This window comes from Apus apus, chromosome 1 (assembly GCF_020740795.1).
Source record: "Apus apus isolate bApuApu2 chromosome 1, bApuApu2.pri.cur, whole genome shotgun sequence".
Lineage (NCBI taxonomy): Eukaryota > Metazoa > Chordata > Aves > Apodiformes > Apodidae > Apus > Apus apus.
In genome coordinates this window covers 121,083,271-121,097,422 of record NC_067282.1, presented here as the reverse complement: position 1 = coordinate 121,097,422, position 14,152 = coordinate 121,083,271, and positions in this window count along the sequence as shown.

Sequence of the window (14,152 nt, the reverse complement as noted above, 5' to 3'; positions counted from 1 at the left end):
GTAAAACCCATGTTAGGTACTTTTCAGAAACTTATTCTAGATGATTAATTTAGGTCATTAGTAAGCACTTTGCTCCTGTGCTACTTGACCTGATAATTTGTAAAACAGGATAGAATCTCTTGGGCCACCACTGTGCTTCACTTCTACCTTACCCTGGAACGTGGGAGGTGAGTTCATAGAGTTGCACAAAGGCAACTTGATTGAGAAATAAAACATTCAGCTTATCCTAATGTTTGCTCAACAGCTGAACTGTTGTTTTTGTTCCCCTAGTCATAATTTCAATAGTAATTAAGCTGCTGGGACTTCTTAAAAGCAAAGGTGTTAAATGCCCTCTGACACCATGTCACTGCCAAACTGGTATAAAGAACCTTAACAATTATGCAAGATTTCCTGTTTACCCAGTCTGGAGAGGAATGTGAAGGTGGGATGTTTGGAGGTAAGTCAAGTATCCTAACCTTTAATTAAAAAAAAAAAGTAGGAAGTGTGTGCAGGTACCTTATTGAATAAAAAATACCCAATTATTCGCAGAATTGCATGTTCACTAGGCTATTCTCTCAGCCAGAAAAGGAAAGTAGATAGTTTTGAAACAATTTGGTCTTGACAAATCCTTAATATCCTCATAATTTTTTGCTAGAGCTTCCCCAAGAATGCAAGCCATGCTCACTGGTTTGTGGTTCTCCAGCCACTCCTTTCCTCCCTTTTTAAAAGGATGCATCATGTGTACTGCTCTCAGACTCCAGGGCCCAAGTGCTTTGGGCTCTCTCTTGTCATAGCACAGCTTCCCAAACTGAAGAAGGGTTTGAAGACTAATTTTTCTCTGTTGCCCGAAGGTCCACTACTTCAGGTTTCAGAACTTAGTGTTTTGAAATTTTTCTTCCTAAAAAAGAAGTGTTGATTGAAAAACATGGTGGGACTATTCTCCAGCCTCATTAACCAAAATAAGTCAAAGGCCTTTTGTCTTGAACAGGAAGGGGGTATGGGATTGGGTTCATTCCCTTTGTCCATGTAGGGAACAACCCAGTATCTCTAATCTTTGGCCATAATAGACTCTGAGGTGGTAACTGGGTGCCTGAGGATGCGGGTTGCTGTGGGTCAGCCCCACAAAGTGAGAAGCATGGCAGGAAGGCTGCTGCCTGCCCAGGGGTAACCTTCCAATGGGGTATTTTCCCAGTGTGGATCACGGGCAGAACATGAAACAGCTTGTCAAACAGACAGCAGTGACTGACAGGAACTGGCTTTCCTTGAAGGGCATCGCTCTGAACAAACTACCTTTGATAAGTTTTTCTAAGTATTTACTATGTTTAATGTATGTTTAACCTGTACCAGGCTGGACAAATCTTACTTATCTTGCACGCTTTTGTTTGTATTTGAAATAGACTTTTAACTGGGAAGATTCTTTTCTTTGTGTGTTCTAGCTAATGTAGGACAACCTGACTGCGTTTTCTTGCCTTCTCAAAAAGACATGTCTTTGAGAAAACTGATTAAATCTCAACAGAGGGTTTCCAAACATTCCTAAGTGCAGCTAGGATGTGAATGAAACTGGTTAAACACCATGGCTATGCTGGCATTGTGACTGCACCCACCTGCTGTCACAGGCCTGGAATTGGCAAATACAGGGATAGAGGGTTTGCTCCACCTGCTTTTAGTGTTGTACCTAGGACTCTGAGCAGAAAAGATGATGTAAAAATATTTCTTAATCCTGGATAGGGAGACGTAAAATATTTCTTAATCCTGGACAAGGAGACAAGGCCACAAAGATGATCCGAGGGCTGGAGCACCTCTCCTATGAAGACAGGCTGAGGGAGCTGGGGTTGTTCAGCTCTGACAAGAGAAGGCTCCAGGGAGACCTTATAGTAGTCTTCCAGTACCTGAAGGAGCTACAGGAAGGCTGGGGAGGGACATTTCGCAAGGTCATATAGTGATAGGACAAGGGGTAATGGCTTTAAACTGGAAGAGGGGAGATTCAGGTTAGACATTAGGAAGAAATTCTTTAGTGTGAGGGTGGTGAGACACTGGCACAGGTTGCCCAGGTAAGCTGTGGCTGCCCCATCCCTGGCAGTGTTCAAGGCCAGGCTGGATGGGGTTTGGAGCAACCTGGTCTAGTGGGAGGTGTCCCTGTCCATGCAGGGGCGTTGGAACTAGATAATCTTCCAGTTCCCTTCTAACCTGAACCATTCTATGATCCTATGATAATAATTTTTCTAGCAATCTTTGTTAATCTATTTATTGTTCTGATTATCTTCTTAAATTAGTGGTTTATTGAGTTTGGGCTGCTCATTGCAGTATTGACAACCCAAAAGTGGAAGAAACAGTTGGTGTTGATGTTGGGTTCTCCTCCTGCACCAAAATAAGACTCATGTGAACTGTAAATGCAAACAGTGATAACCTCTGAGGAGGTGTAAGACCCTCATCCTCACTCTGTTGCTGCCTTCTTAAAGAAGAAAGTGTGCAACTCTCTGTCTAGCAGTACCCAAGCCACTTTAGGGAAGAGAAGATAAGGGTGAATAGACTGCCAAGAGTGTGGTGACTTCTGGAAATAATTGATATCACAGCACTGGTACATTGGAAGGATTCTAAGATGAAGGGGAAGAGAAAGAGCTATCAGAGGTGAGACTTAACATGGAAGCTGAGATGATGATGATGATGAAGAGAAATGTGACAGAGCAATGAGAGGAAGGACTTGTTGCCTGCAGGTGTGGGAAAAGGCAAGTGGGACCTATGATTTTGAATTAAGTCTTTAACTAGAAAAATTGTAACTAGAGGGACACTTAGAGAAAACTGAAGATGCTTGCTCCATCTTCTGCAGGGCTTTCCTTGCCTGCTGATAGTTTCTTAAATCCAAAAGGGAGAGGGTGGTAGGAGAAAAGCTGAACTGCCCACTCCTGTACTTTTTGCAAAGACCTTCCACCTTTTTAAAATTACTTCAGGCCCAAGCAGCTGGTTTGGTCAGCAATGGACCCATTTGTACCTAATGTGGTAAGGACTGTCAGTGCAGGATGTGGGACTGTGGAGGATGATGGAGTTATCCCCACATCAAAGCCATTGGGGTGAACATGGCCACATGAAGAGTTTGGAGCAGTGACAGGCAGGCTACAAGAAAGGCAAGGAGTGTAAGGCTGCTCTGGAGCAGGTAAGGGGAGCCTTGCCTATGATGTGGTGCTAGGCTGTTTTCTGTTTCAGGATGCTGGGCATCTTGCGAAGCATTCTCTGGTCTGAGAGTACTTAACTTTGCTCGGGGAAAAGGAGGGTGTATGTGGACCCAGAAGCTTTCCATGTGACAGGAAGTACCAGTTCCTGCTAGAAAGCCTGATCAGGGGTCTTTGTTCTCCTGCTCTTCCCCATCTGTAAAGGATTACAGGTGGGGTTTGAGCTGTATCCTGAATACCCTGCCAGATGCTGTGGAGCAGACTAACTTTGGCCAGTCCTCCTTTATGCCATGCTTCCTGCCTGCACCTGGATACCCCTTCAGCCTTTCTACCTTCTTCTGCCCCATGCCCCTGTACATGCTTTTGTGGAGCAGCTTGGACTTGCTCATGTGATAGGAACTCAGGAAAGCCAGTACAGCCACAATCAATGGAAATAGGGCACACATCTTTTGAATGCCTCTACAGAAAGGCTCAGCTAGATCTTAGCTTTCTCTTAGCAGCTACAAACCAAGGACAGAAGCTCCAGATGTCCTGGGATATTGCTGTGGATAAAAGGAGTGAAAAACATGAAGAACTTGAGATGATGCTGTGCCATGAATTTTTTCTGGGATGGTGGGGTTTTTTTTAGCTATTCAGCATAAATTACTCCTTCTGAAAACAAACAAACAAATAAAAAGTGAAAAAAAAAGAGTACTATGGACAAACTTAATGTGTTATCTTGGCTTGGGAAAGGTTGTACTTTTGCTGGCCTGGAATAATTTGGGATAGCTGAATATGCCACAGGTGGTGCTCCTGGGATGACTGGCCACAGCTGTGTGCACTTGTGTCCTCTGCCAGACTCCCACCTGGGACAGGGCTCTCTGCCCTTCTCTAGACCTCTCCTTTGTGCTCTTTGAGGAAAGGCTATTGTTTTGAAACCAACGAATTCTTTGCTGTGTGGAGGAGAAACAGGCAGCTCTAGGGTGTAACTCAGCAGACTGATGTCTACTGGAGGCTAGTGAATTGCACCCTTTAATTATTTACTTCCTTTGGATTGCAAAAGGAGTCTTACCTGAGTTGTGCAGAGATCAGCAGACATCTACACTGTAGGTATCTGTGGAGATGGGTGAGCTGAATCCCACCTTAATGTTCTGATGACCTGAACTCCTCTCTCAAATGTAGGTGGCATTGGTCAAAAAGTTACCTGGGCCATCACTGAGTGATGGTGGAGGCCTGTGCCTTTTGACAGTGAGGTTGAGTAGAATCCTATAGGTTGGAAAATAACCATAAGATCATTGAGTCCAACTGTTAACCTAGCAGGCTGCCAAGTCCACTGCGAAACCATGCCCTTAAGTATCACATCTACATGTCTTTTAAACAACTCCAGCAATAGTGACTTGACCACTTCCCTGAGCAGCCTGTTACAGTGCTTGATAACCCTTTTGGTGAAGAAATTTTTCCTAATATCCTCCCACTCACTGCCAATGCCAATGAGGTCTGTTTGCTCCCACTTTCACAAGAGTGAGTGGGAGTAACATGAATCAGCTCTGAGTGTGTCCTTCCCACTTCTTCCCTGTAGGTGATCTCTGCTCAGCAGGCAGGCATTGAAGCTGCCGCGGCCCTTCCGAGGTGGCTATCTGAGGAATTTACTCTTGATTTTCCACAAGAGGCAGGTCACTGAAAAAGAGTTGCTGTTTTCTACAATCTGTCACTAAGGATCTCTCAATAGGCCAGGAAGTAAACCTCCTGCTTCACAAAGGGCTTTATCCATTTCAACAGTACATTTCCATGTACGGTTGCTTCTCGATGCAGATACAATGTCCTAAGGTGAGCCAGAGTTCATAGGGGACATTTCCTGTCACATAGAATCATAGAATTGTTAAGGTTGGAAGGGGCCAAAGATCATCCAGTTCCAACCTCCCTGCTATGAGCAGGGACCCCTCCCACTAGACCAGGTTGCTCAGAGCCTCATCCAACCTGTCCTTAAAGACCTCCAGGGATGGGGCATCAACAACTTCCTTGGACAACCCATTCCAATTCCTCATCACCCTTATAGTGAATAATTTCTTCCTAATATCTAACCTAAATCTCCCCTCTTTCAGTTTAAAACCATTACCCCTTGTCCTATCACTATCTTCTCTGATGAAAAGCCCCTCCCCAGTGCCCTTCAAGTATTGGAAGGCTGTTATAAGGTCTCCCTGGAATTAAAACCACATAGGGTGATTTTATAAACTCCTCATTTATTTTCAGCATCTGCTTTAGAAGTTTGTGCGTGGTAGTGGAGTAGAGGAGGAAAAAAATGTCAAAAAAAATGCTAGGTTCACTACAGTTATTTCTCCTTTAAAAATAGGGAGTTTTGTTGTTTGTTCCTCTTCTGTTATTATTCTTAAGATGAGCTAGTGACTAGAATGTTTCCTCTTAAAATTTGTTACTTACAACACTTCCCCCATTTAAAAAAACTCATGATCTATAAGGTGACCTATTTTTACCAGCTGAGATTAGGAGAGACTGAGTTACGGTGATGCACTGACCTCTGTTGGTGTCATCCTTTCTTACTGAAACTCCTTTTAAATGCTGAATTTGATACTTGTGAAAATAGATGATACATCTGAGACAAGACCTGAGGCAGAATGGGCTCATGATGAAGCCATAATCCAATGCCACAGTAAAGCTAACAATGGGATTCTTGAACCAACTCACAGTTCTTGGGCTTAATGACACATAGCGTTGTTTTCCTAAAAAAACCCCACCAAACAACCAAACCAAACCCACAAAAAACCCTCCATAAAATGTTTTAAATGTGCCAAAAAAGCTGGGTGGTTCCTCTTGTACCAACAGGCTCTGTGATGGACCAGGTGTTGCCTGTCTGTCCTTGTGCATCTGGCATAAAGGCAGGCTGTACAGAAAAAAACATGCACAACATCTCTGTCAGATGCTCTAGCTGATGGTGAGCTGCATGCCCATGCTTGACTTCAGCTTATTTTGTACTGCTGGAGCATCTTGTGGGATGTTGATCCAACATGAACTCATCAGTCATGACTGTTCATGCAGTGTTGGCCAGCAAACAACTTCTCTGCAACACCCTAAAGCAACTTTGACCAATTAGCTCCAGTTAGAGCTTCTTGTCTCCAGGAGACAGCTTGTCAGGGAGCTAGTTGCCAGAAGCATTAAAGAAGCCTGGTGGAGAGAAAAGGACATTCTAGCCTGTAGTTTGTCTGGTTTTAGTTTAGGATGGGATGACTTGCTCTCTAGAGCTTGCTCTCCACATCAGCCTCTGCCATGTGGCTCCGATCCACTGGGGGGAAAACTTACAGGTGCATGCTAGGTTTTCCTCAGATGAAACTTCAGGTGATGCCAAGATCTGATGGGTTAAGCAATCAAAATGCTGCTAAAGAGCATAATACCCTCAGGAAAATGAAGACCTTCTGTGTGTAGGGAGTGATGACAATGGGAGATGGCTATATGAACTTGGGCTGCCCTAGTGTGAGGAGCTTTCCTTTGCTGTCTGCCCATACAGGGACTTGGGAATTTCCTGTTTAGGAGATATCTGTATTCCTCTCCATTCCCCTGGGGGCACCTGCGTGCACAGCTTGGGGGAGAGGGCATTGTATGTATTTAAGAAACTCTCCAGAGACTTCTAGCCTTACTGACTAACTGTGGGAAGAGATACAAATCCGCATTTCATTTGGACTTCTGTCAGTCTGCGTGCCTTTCAAAAAGAAGCTGTGCTTGTTGCCTGTGGCCTGTCCCTTGGAGATGAGTTTTAAAGAGTAAGAAAAGGCTCTGCTGCCCTCGTTTCTCACCATTGTTAGCTTTTGTTTTGGAAGGAAACCTGCCTAAACAAGACAAGAGGGACAGTAATAGGTAGGGACATGTCTGCTCACACCTTGCTGGAAGAGGAGGTTGAGACTCAGCTCCTCTGTCAGAATATGTGAGGCATGTTTGTATTTGTTTGGTTTTTCTTTTCTGAGCCTGAATTGAGAAAGTTTGTGTAAGAAATTTTATGGCCCTTGACATCACTCTGCACTTTTGCAAGGCATTAGAATGCCATTTTACCCTAGGTGTCAGATTAAATAATAACTGGAGATTGTGCAAATACTTCTGCTTAGCCATGATTATCATGCCAAGGCCTTGCACAAGCTGGGGACTTCTGCTGTTGGGTTGGTTCTGATAATGAGAGCCATCAAGATAGCAACTCCATCTGTCTGTTTGCACCACTGTTGGTTGGCTCTCTGAAAACATGGGTAGAAAGCCCACATGGGAGGAACCAAGGGAAAAACCACATCCTGACCACCAATGCTTGCTACCAGGGCAAATCTTGGTGGTATACACGACCCATAACTAACACTTGAGCAAAGGTGAGCTGCAGGTTCACAGCTCTCCTGTTGTACACAAGCATTTTGACACAAGCTTGTCAGTGCTCTTGGCTCTCTAGGGAGCCGTGCTGTGGTAAGCAAGCCAATGAAAGGAAACAGATGGTTCTACAAATGTGCTTGTCCAGCTGTATCCTACATTTCCCGTAGAAATACCCTTTCCTAAACATTGTCTGTGAGAGTAAAGGCAGTTGACACTGTAAGAGCAAAGGGACTTGCATTTCTCAACCTGCAAAAATTTAGAGATTTTATGCTTTCATTTTAAAAATGAGGAAGCTCAGGACTGCTGGGTAAAAAGTGAGAAAGATTAAAGTATTTTGATGCCTTACAGATATTTTATCAGAATTTTTGTTATCCTTCTATGACCACTGTCACCTTTGCCCAGCCCTACGGTGATGTCATAGCTTTAAATAATGATCTCACAATCTGCTTTCAAGCTGCAGTAGCAGGAACGTGGCACCAGCAGCTTCTCTTCTCAGTAGACCACTTGGTGGGTAAAATGGGGATGCCAAGTCAGCAGAACTGTGTTTTGTTTTTAGCTGTCCACTTGCTCTCCAACCACCAGCTCTTGTCTTTTTGGTGCACATGTGGTGGTGTCTTGCTGACTTGTTTCCCTGCCTGCCTTACAGTGCCACTATGAGCCACCATGGGTGACTGTTTTAACTTTATCATACTTCCCATCATGGGCAAAAAAAACTTTCAGAAAACTTTGGCTGCCTCTGTCCTTAAGTACAGGTTCTTCTCTCCTGGTTGTTCAAATTAGGGGATCTGCTCAAGCTCGTCCAGGAATGAGAAGCACAGACCTTGGCGTGCATGGCTGGATCTCACCTTAACACAAATGTATTGTGCTCCTCAGCCCCAGAGCTGAGAAACAGCTTTATGTTCCAAGCTGTAGGTGTAGTCCTCGCAGATCTCAGGATTCAGTGGGAGAAAGCAGGATTGGAAAGGAGCAAGATTACATGTCTTAGGCAGAGCTTTTTGCATCTCTTGGTTGATTGTACTATGGAAAGCAGATATTCTGAAAGATGACTTGAGTTTCCTTGCTGAGATGATTAGTAATGAAAAGGAAAGGGACAGGCAACAGGAAGAAAAAAGAGGTTGAAGACCATGGTTATTCCACTGAAAACATAAGGGTGCCTGTAAAGTCTTTAGTGAAATGGTGCCTTGAGGAAGGGCTTCTGGGGGTGGAAACCAGTTGGAAAGCTTCGGTAGCAGTGTATGTCCACTTGAGGTGATCTGAAATAGCTTAGATGAATGGCATGCTAGATGTGCTCTTTTCTCTCTGTTCACTTTAGAGGGAAGTTAGTTTGTATTCTGAAATTGCTGGGAAGAAAGAGCAGATATGATAGGAGGAGAGGCAAGCGTACAACAGCACGGCTGCATATACCACCTGCTAAAAAGAAACCCAATTTAGAAATCAAGTTAGTCCAGAGAGGTATATGCCCCATGAGACTGTTTGGCTTTAACCTTGTTAGTGTTCTCCTCATTCTCTGCCTGTTGGGTCCCATCTCCTGGCCTGGGACATGGCCAAAGGCTCATGGTGCAGCTTGGGCTCGAAGAACCCTCTGTGGGGCCTCCAGTCCAACCTCCAGCCAAAGCTGGACAGCTCTGGGGTGGAATGGATTGCTCAGGTCTTGGTTCACTTGGTGCTGCAGCACAACAACACAGGAAGGTGACAGCAGAATCTCATATGTAAAGTCTGTAAGGCAGATGTCTAACATTGAATGACTGGGACCTCTTACTGTGGTGTACAGCTGTCTGCAAGGCCCCTCCAGCTGTGGCAGAAGGGAGAAACAGAAAATAAACCTTCCCAAATTTTCTACCCTCTTTGCCCTACCATGTGACCTCCATGGGAGACCAGCAGTGTCCACCCCTCTGCATTTGGCCCAAAACTCAAGGGCCTGTTAATCAAATTATAAAAACATAAAAGAAAGGCTTTTTCCAAGAACTCCACGCTATGGCTGACGTAATTTTGTTTGGAGACAATTTGTGGCTTAAAAAGTGCTGGGGGTAAGGAAACAGGATGATAGACGCAAGATAATGCAACTGCATAAATTTAATTTCCTTAGAAAACTTCCCAAAACAAAAAATTTCACCAAAAACTTCAAAACCAAACCAAGCCCCTTAGTTGACAAGTCTGACTTCCTATAAACCACCAGTTGTTTTGTCATAACCAACTTCCCCCAGGTTATTCAGATACTACCTAATAACCAGGTTATTTACATGACTGCACCTGCCTTATGTGAACTTCCTTTCATTATGGAGTAGAGGACGAAAATAAGGGTCTAAGCTTGTAGCCTGATACAAACTCTTGTTTACATCAGAGAACCTGAGAATCATTTCAGGATCAGAAATAGTTCACTTGTATTTATAGCAATGTCTGAATCTGTAGCTGATGGTTCTCATCACACCTAGGAACTGAATGAATTTTCATCTCATTAGCACAGCTAATCACTTAAAAAAAGATAAGTGCAAGAGTGCACAGTGGGTGCATCATCAGGTTCTTCATTTGTAACCAGGGACTGGGAAAACTTGCATTTCAACTTGCCACAAATATCCTCCTTGCTCCCTGCAACCTCTAATATGTGTGCTGAAATGAATGTGCTCCTACTGGGGTTGGACTAGATGATCTCCAGAGGTCCCTTCCAACCCCTGCCATTCTGTGATTCTGTAGCCAAACTTGAGAAGTCTGTGATATGCTCCTGTAAGTGAGATTTATTACTGTGCTTTGTTACTATGAATTGATTATGTGCCATTACCATCATCACTGCAGGTAAAATAGATATGGAGGTATATAATCATAAGGGAAATCAACTTTGTTTTTACAGCAAAACCTGACAGTCAGGAACACCCTAATCCATGGAAAAGCCAACTGTCAAACAGGATAGTCTCCAGACTGAAGCCTTGTATAAGATTTGATTTGTTTATAAGAGGCAGTGGATTTTTTTTCCTGACAGGGCGGGGGTGGTTAGAAAAGCCTCAGTGCAGCTGGAGTCCAACTGAAGGAAAATTGCTGTGGAAAATTTGCTCCTGGGTGGAAACAAGTGCCAGTCAGGTATGGTTTGGTCACTGCTAGAGCAGCTCCTTTCTATCTGCTTGTGCCTTCTTCCTCAACCAGAAGTGGTGACATTCGTTCAGACAGCTGCTGAGCTGCTAGTGCTCTGGGGTGGCTTCTTACCATTGCTTTTAATTGAAGGTGGTTCATTAACATTGTATTTTGAGGCTTGGCAAATCTCCTTTTGTGGCCAGACAATCTTGCAGTCTGATGTTGTGCTAGCAACAACCCCTGACTTGGAATGCTGTCTGACATCTTGAAGGGTGTTTATTCTTCTTCTTCTTATTATTATTAGGAAGTTTGGGGAAGATGGGCCATACCTGAATATTGATGAATTAGCTCAGGCGAGATAAAGCATAACACAGACTTTGTAGGTGGGAAATGTTGACTGAAATGTTTTCACATACACTTCCAGCAGAATTGCTGTCCTGAGCATGCAAGAGTGCATGGGTTGAGGAAACCTGTGTTATTTCTCCAGCAGTTCTCCTCCTTGCAACACACACCTCTGGTGCTTAACACATTTTCTAGTTGACCTTTTAGAAGGACTTCTAATGCCTTAACAATGCTGGTGCCAAACAAGAAACAAACTGGCTTTACTAAATGTTTTTAGGGCATTTTAACCCTTCTTGTCAACACTGTTATTAAGCTGAAATTCAAATCTCAGCTGCTCCTTTTAGAGAGAGAAATTTTTTGGCCTGGACCTTGCTCCAAGCCTACTAAAGACTCAGTTGACATTGGTGGGACTGTATCAAATTGGAGGAATTTGAGGTATTTTCCCCCCATTTTTTTTTTTTTTTTTAAGAAATTGCAATTAAAATTTAGCTAAAGAAATGCAACTCTCAGTTTTCTTCTCCTTTCTGTTGTATTAAAGGAAGTCAAAACATTGCCCTCATCTTGCACTTTGATGAGGAAAATCCCTCCTCATGTAGCTCTAGCTTTTGAGACAGGAGCAATATTGTACCCCATGTCTAACCACCCCAGTAGTATTTTTGCCAGCCACTGAGTGTTATGACTGAATTTGCCTGTTGCAAATAAACCAGGGCTGTTCCCAAATCCTCTGCCTGAGGTTTTCTGCCAGCCAGTCCCAGGCTGACAGAGGTACTTCTTCGATGGGCAGGCCTGAGCATGGGGCTCAGGTGCAAAGGAGGACTCCAGACTGTTGCCCCCAGACTCATTGTGGTCCACTCACAGCATTGCAAGCTTGGAGTAGACATTGTGGTCCAGTAACCCTAGAAGCAAACACAGGGAACCAGAAAACAGCTCCCAGCAGGCTGCATTTTTCTTCCCAGGTATTTTTATTGCCCAGAGTGACCTCCCCTGGTGCTCCAGGCTGCCTCCCCACCGATTCACCTGCCCTCAGGACCCTTTGCAGGTACTGCCACTAGATACACAACCTCCTCTCAGACATAGTAAGCTGCCTGTTTGTTCCCAAAGATAGAAATTAGGTGAGGGTTGAGAGGACATATCAGTAAGTCAGGGCAGGAGCAAACACACATTGCCAGGATGTTGCAAACATTCCCAGAACAAATACCCCAGATTCAGGAAATTCAGTTAAGGTTGTTTCAACGCTTAGTGGCATTTCTGTATGTTACAGCATAAAGATGTGCCATGTCTGAAAGTAAGAAACTGGGATGGAAGAAGAAAGTCTCACGCAACATCCAAAATATTGTAACCATTCAAAAAATCCTGTAAACTTCTATGTCTTCTGAAAAAACAACAGATTTCCCTGAGACTGAGTGTGGCGTGTTTTAGGAAGCCAAGGCTGTTTATATGCATGAAGTCCAGTTCAAGTCTCTCTGACTGGTGTCACTGTGAAATATTTTACTCTGATCCACAGCTATAAAATGGACCTGCATTTCCATCAGTGCTCATGCTGAACTTCTGTATCTGCCTGTTTTGACCCTCATATGCTACCAGCTCTGACCCTTTTCATTACCGAATGCTTCAAAGCCTGATAAGCTCCTTCTGGGTAAGTTCTTCTTTGTCCAATACTTTTGAACTCCACTTCTACTCTTTTCAAGGCAGAAGTTTATTTTGTGAAGGAAGCTGAGAAATCTTGGGCTTCTTCATCCCCTTGCTTCTTCATCTTGAAATCTGATTATCATTATTTCTGTTAAGATGGCTAAAAGTTATCCCTGCCTTGACCCCTCCTCAGGAGACATGCTTAGTCAGGAGTCATTCTTCATTTTATGGGCTTCCTAAATCCCCCTAGAGAGACTGTGATCTCAGGACTAAACCAGGAGCAACTCTCTTGACATCTCTAAGTAATCCCAGTGCAAACGAAGAACTGAGACCCAGACCTGGTCCCACCTGAAGGGGTGGGAATTACGACAGTTTGCAAAGGCCTTGAGATTTTATGACAGAGTATTTCCATTGAGCTGAGACCTGCAAGATCATTTTCACATCAGTCAGCAGATACTTCACATTACTGTGATGTAAAGTCCTGCCGTAATGTCCCCAGAGTAAAATGTTTGGGGATTTCAGTTTCATTGTTCTTTCTGTTATTTTTTTAAATGAACACTAAAAAAGCTTTTACATTTTCTTTCCGACGGTTGCGTTTCCCCCACTATTCCCAGCAACTTCACACAGGTTTACTTCACAAGAGGAGAAACATGTCTGGCTGTATTTGTCATGGTTCCAGAGGCTGCCTGCCTTCACAGTCTTAACTCTGTAAGTGAATGAACCATTCAAGTCAACTTGTCTGATTTTTCCTCCTAACTTTTCCAACTTGAAACACTTTCCCATGTATTTCATTCCATAAAGAACACAGCAATACTCCCCCATAGCCATTATCACCCACTCTCTACCACAGTGGTTTAAGTGGCACAGCCTTTAAATAGTATCTGACACTCCCCTTTAACATATTTGTAAACATTGATGAGGTCGCCCCTCAGTCTCCTCTTCTCCAAGCTCAAGAGACCCAGCTCCCTCAGCCTCTCCTCATAAGGGAGATGTTCCACTCCCTTCATCATCTTTGTGGCTCTGCGCTGGACTCTCTCAAGCAGTTCCCTGTCCTGCTGGAACTGAGGGGCCCAGAACTGAACACAATATTCCAGATGCAGCCTCACCAAGGCAGAATAGAGGGGGAGGAGAACAGCCTGAATTTTCCCTAGTCCTTGGTCGCTGTGTGTTCCCAGAGAAGTCGGATCCCAGTTCTGCTGTAGGTGACCCTCTAGGTATGTTCCCTTACAGAGGAAAAAGGGAAGTTAATCTTCTCTGTCCATTCTTTCCACTGCAGTTTGAGCTCACCATTCTTTATTTAGGCAACTCTGTATTTTAATGTGCTTTTGGAACAGGTTGAAGTAAGGGACCTTACTTCAGCACACCAGAGAGCCTCTGGGGAGGCTGAGACAGGGGTCTGCTTCCAAAATCACACCAAGGATTTTCATGTTTGCCCCTACATGCCACTCCCTCACTCATTTACCTCCTGCCTCCCTACACAGTGAAGCTTTTTGAGGATCTTGCCTAGATTTCTGTGAGGTGCTCTAATAAATCTGAATGCATTTCACCATGGATGATGGGCTGTACAAGCTAACGAGGAGGGAAAGAGTTAGCCAACTGCAGATTAGCACTGCAAACTGAAGAAATAGAAACTGGTG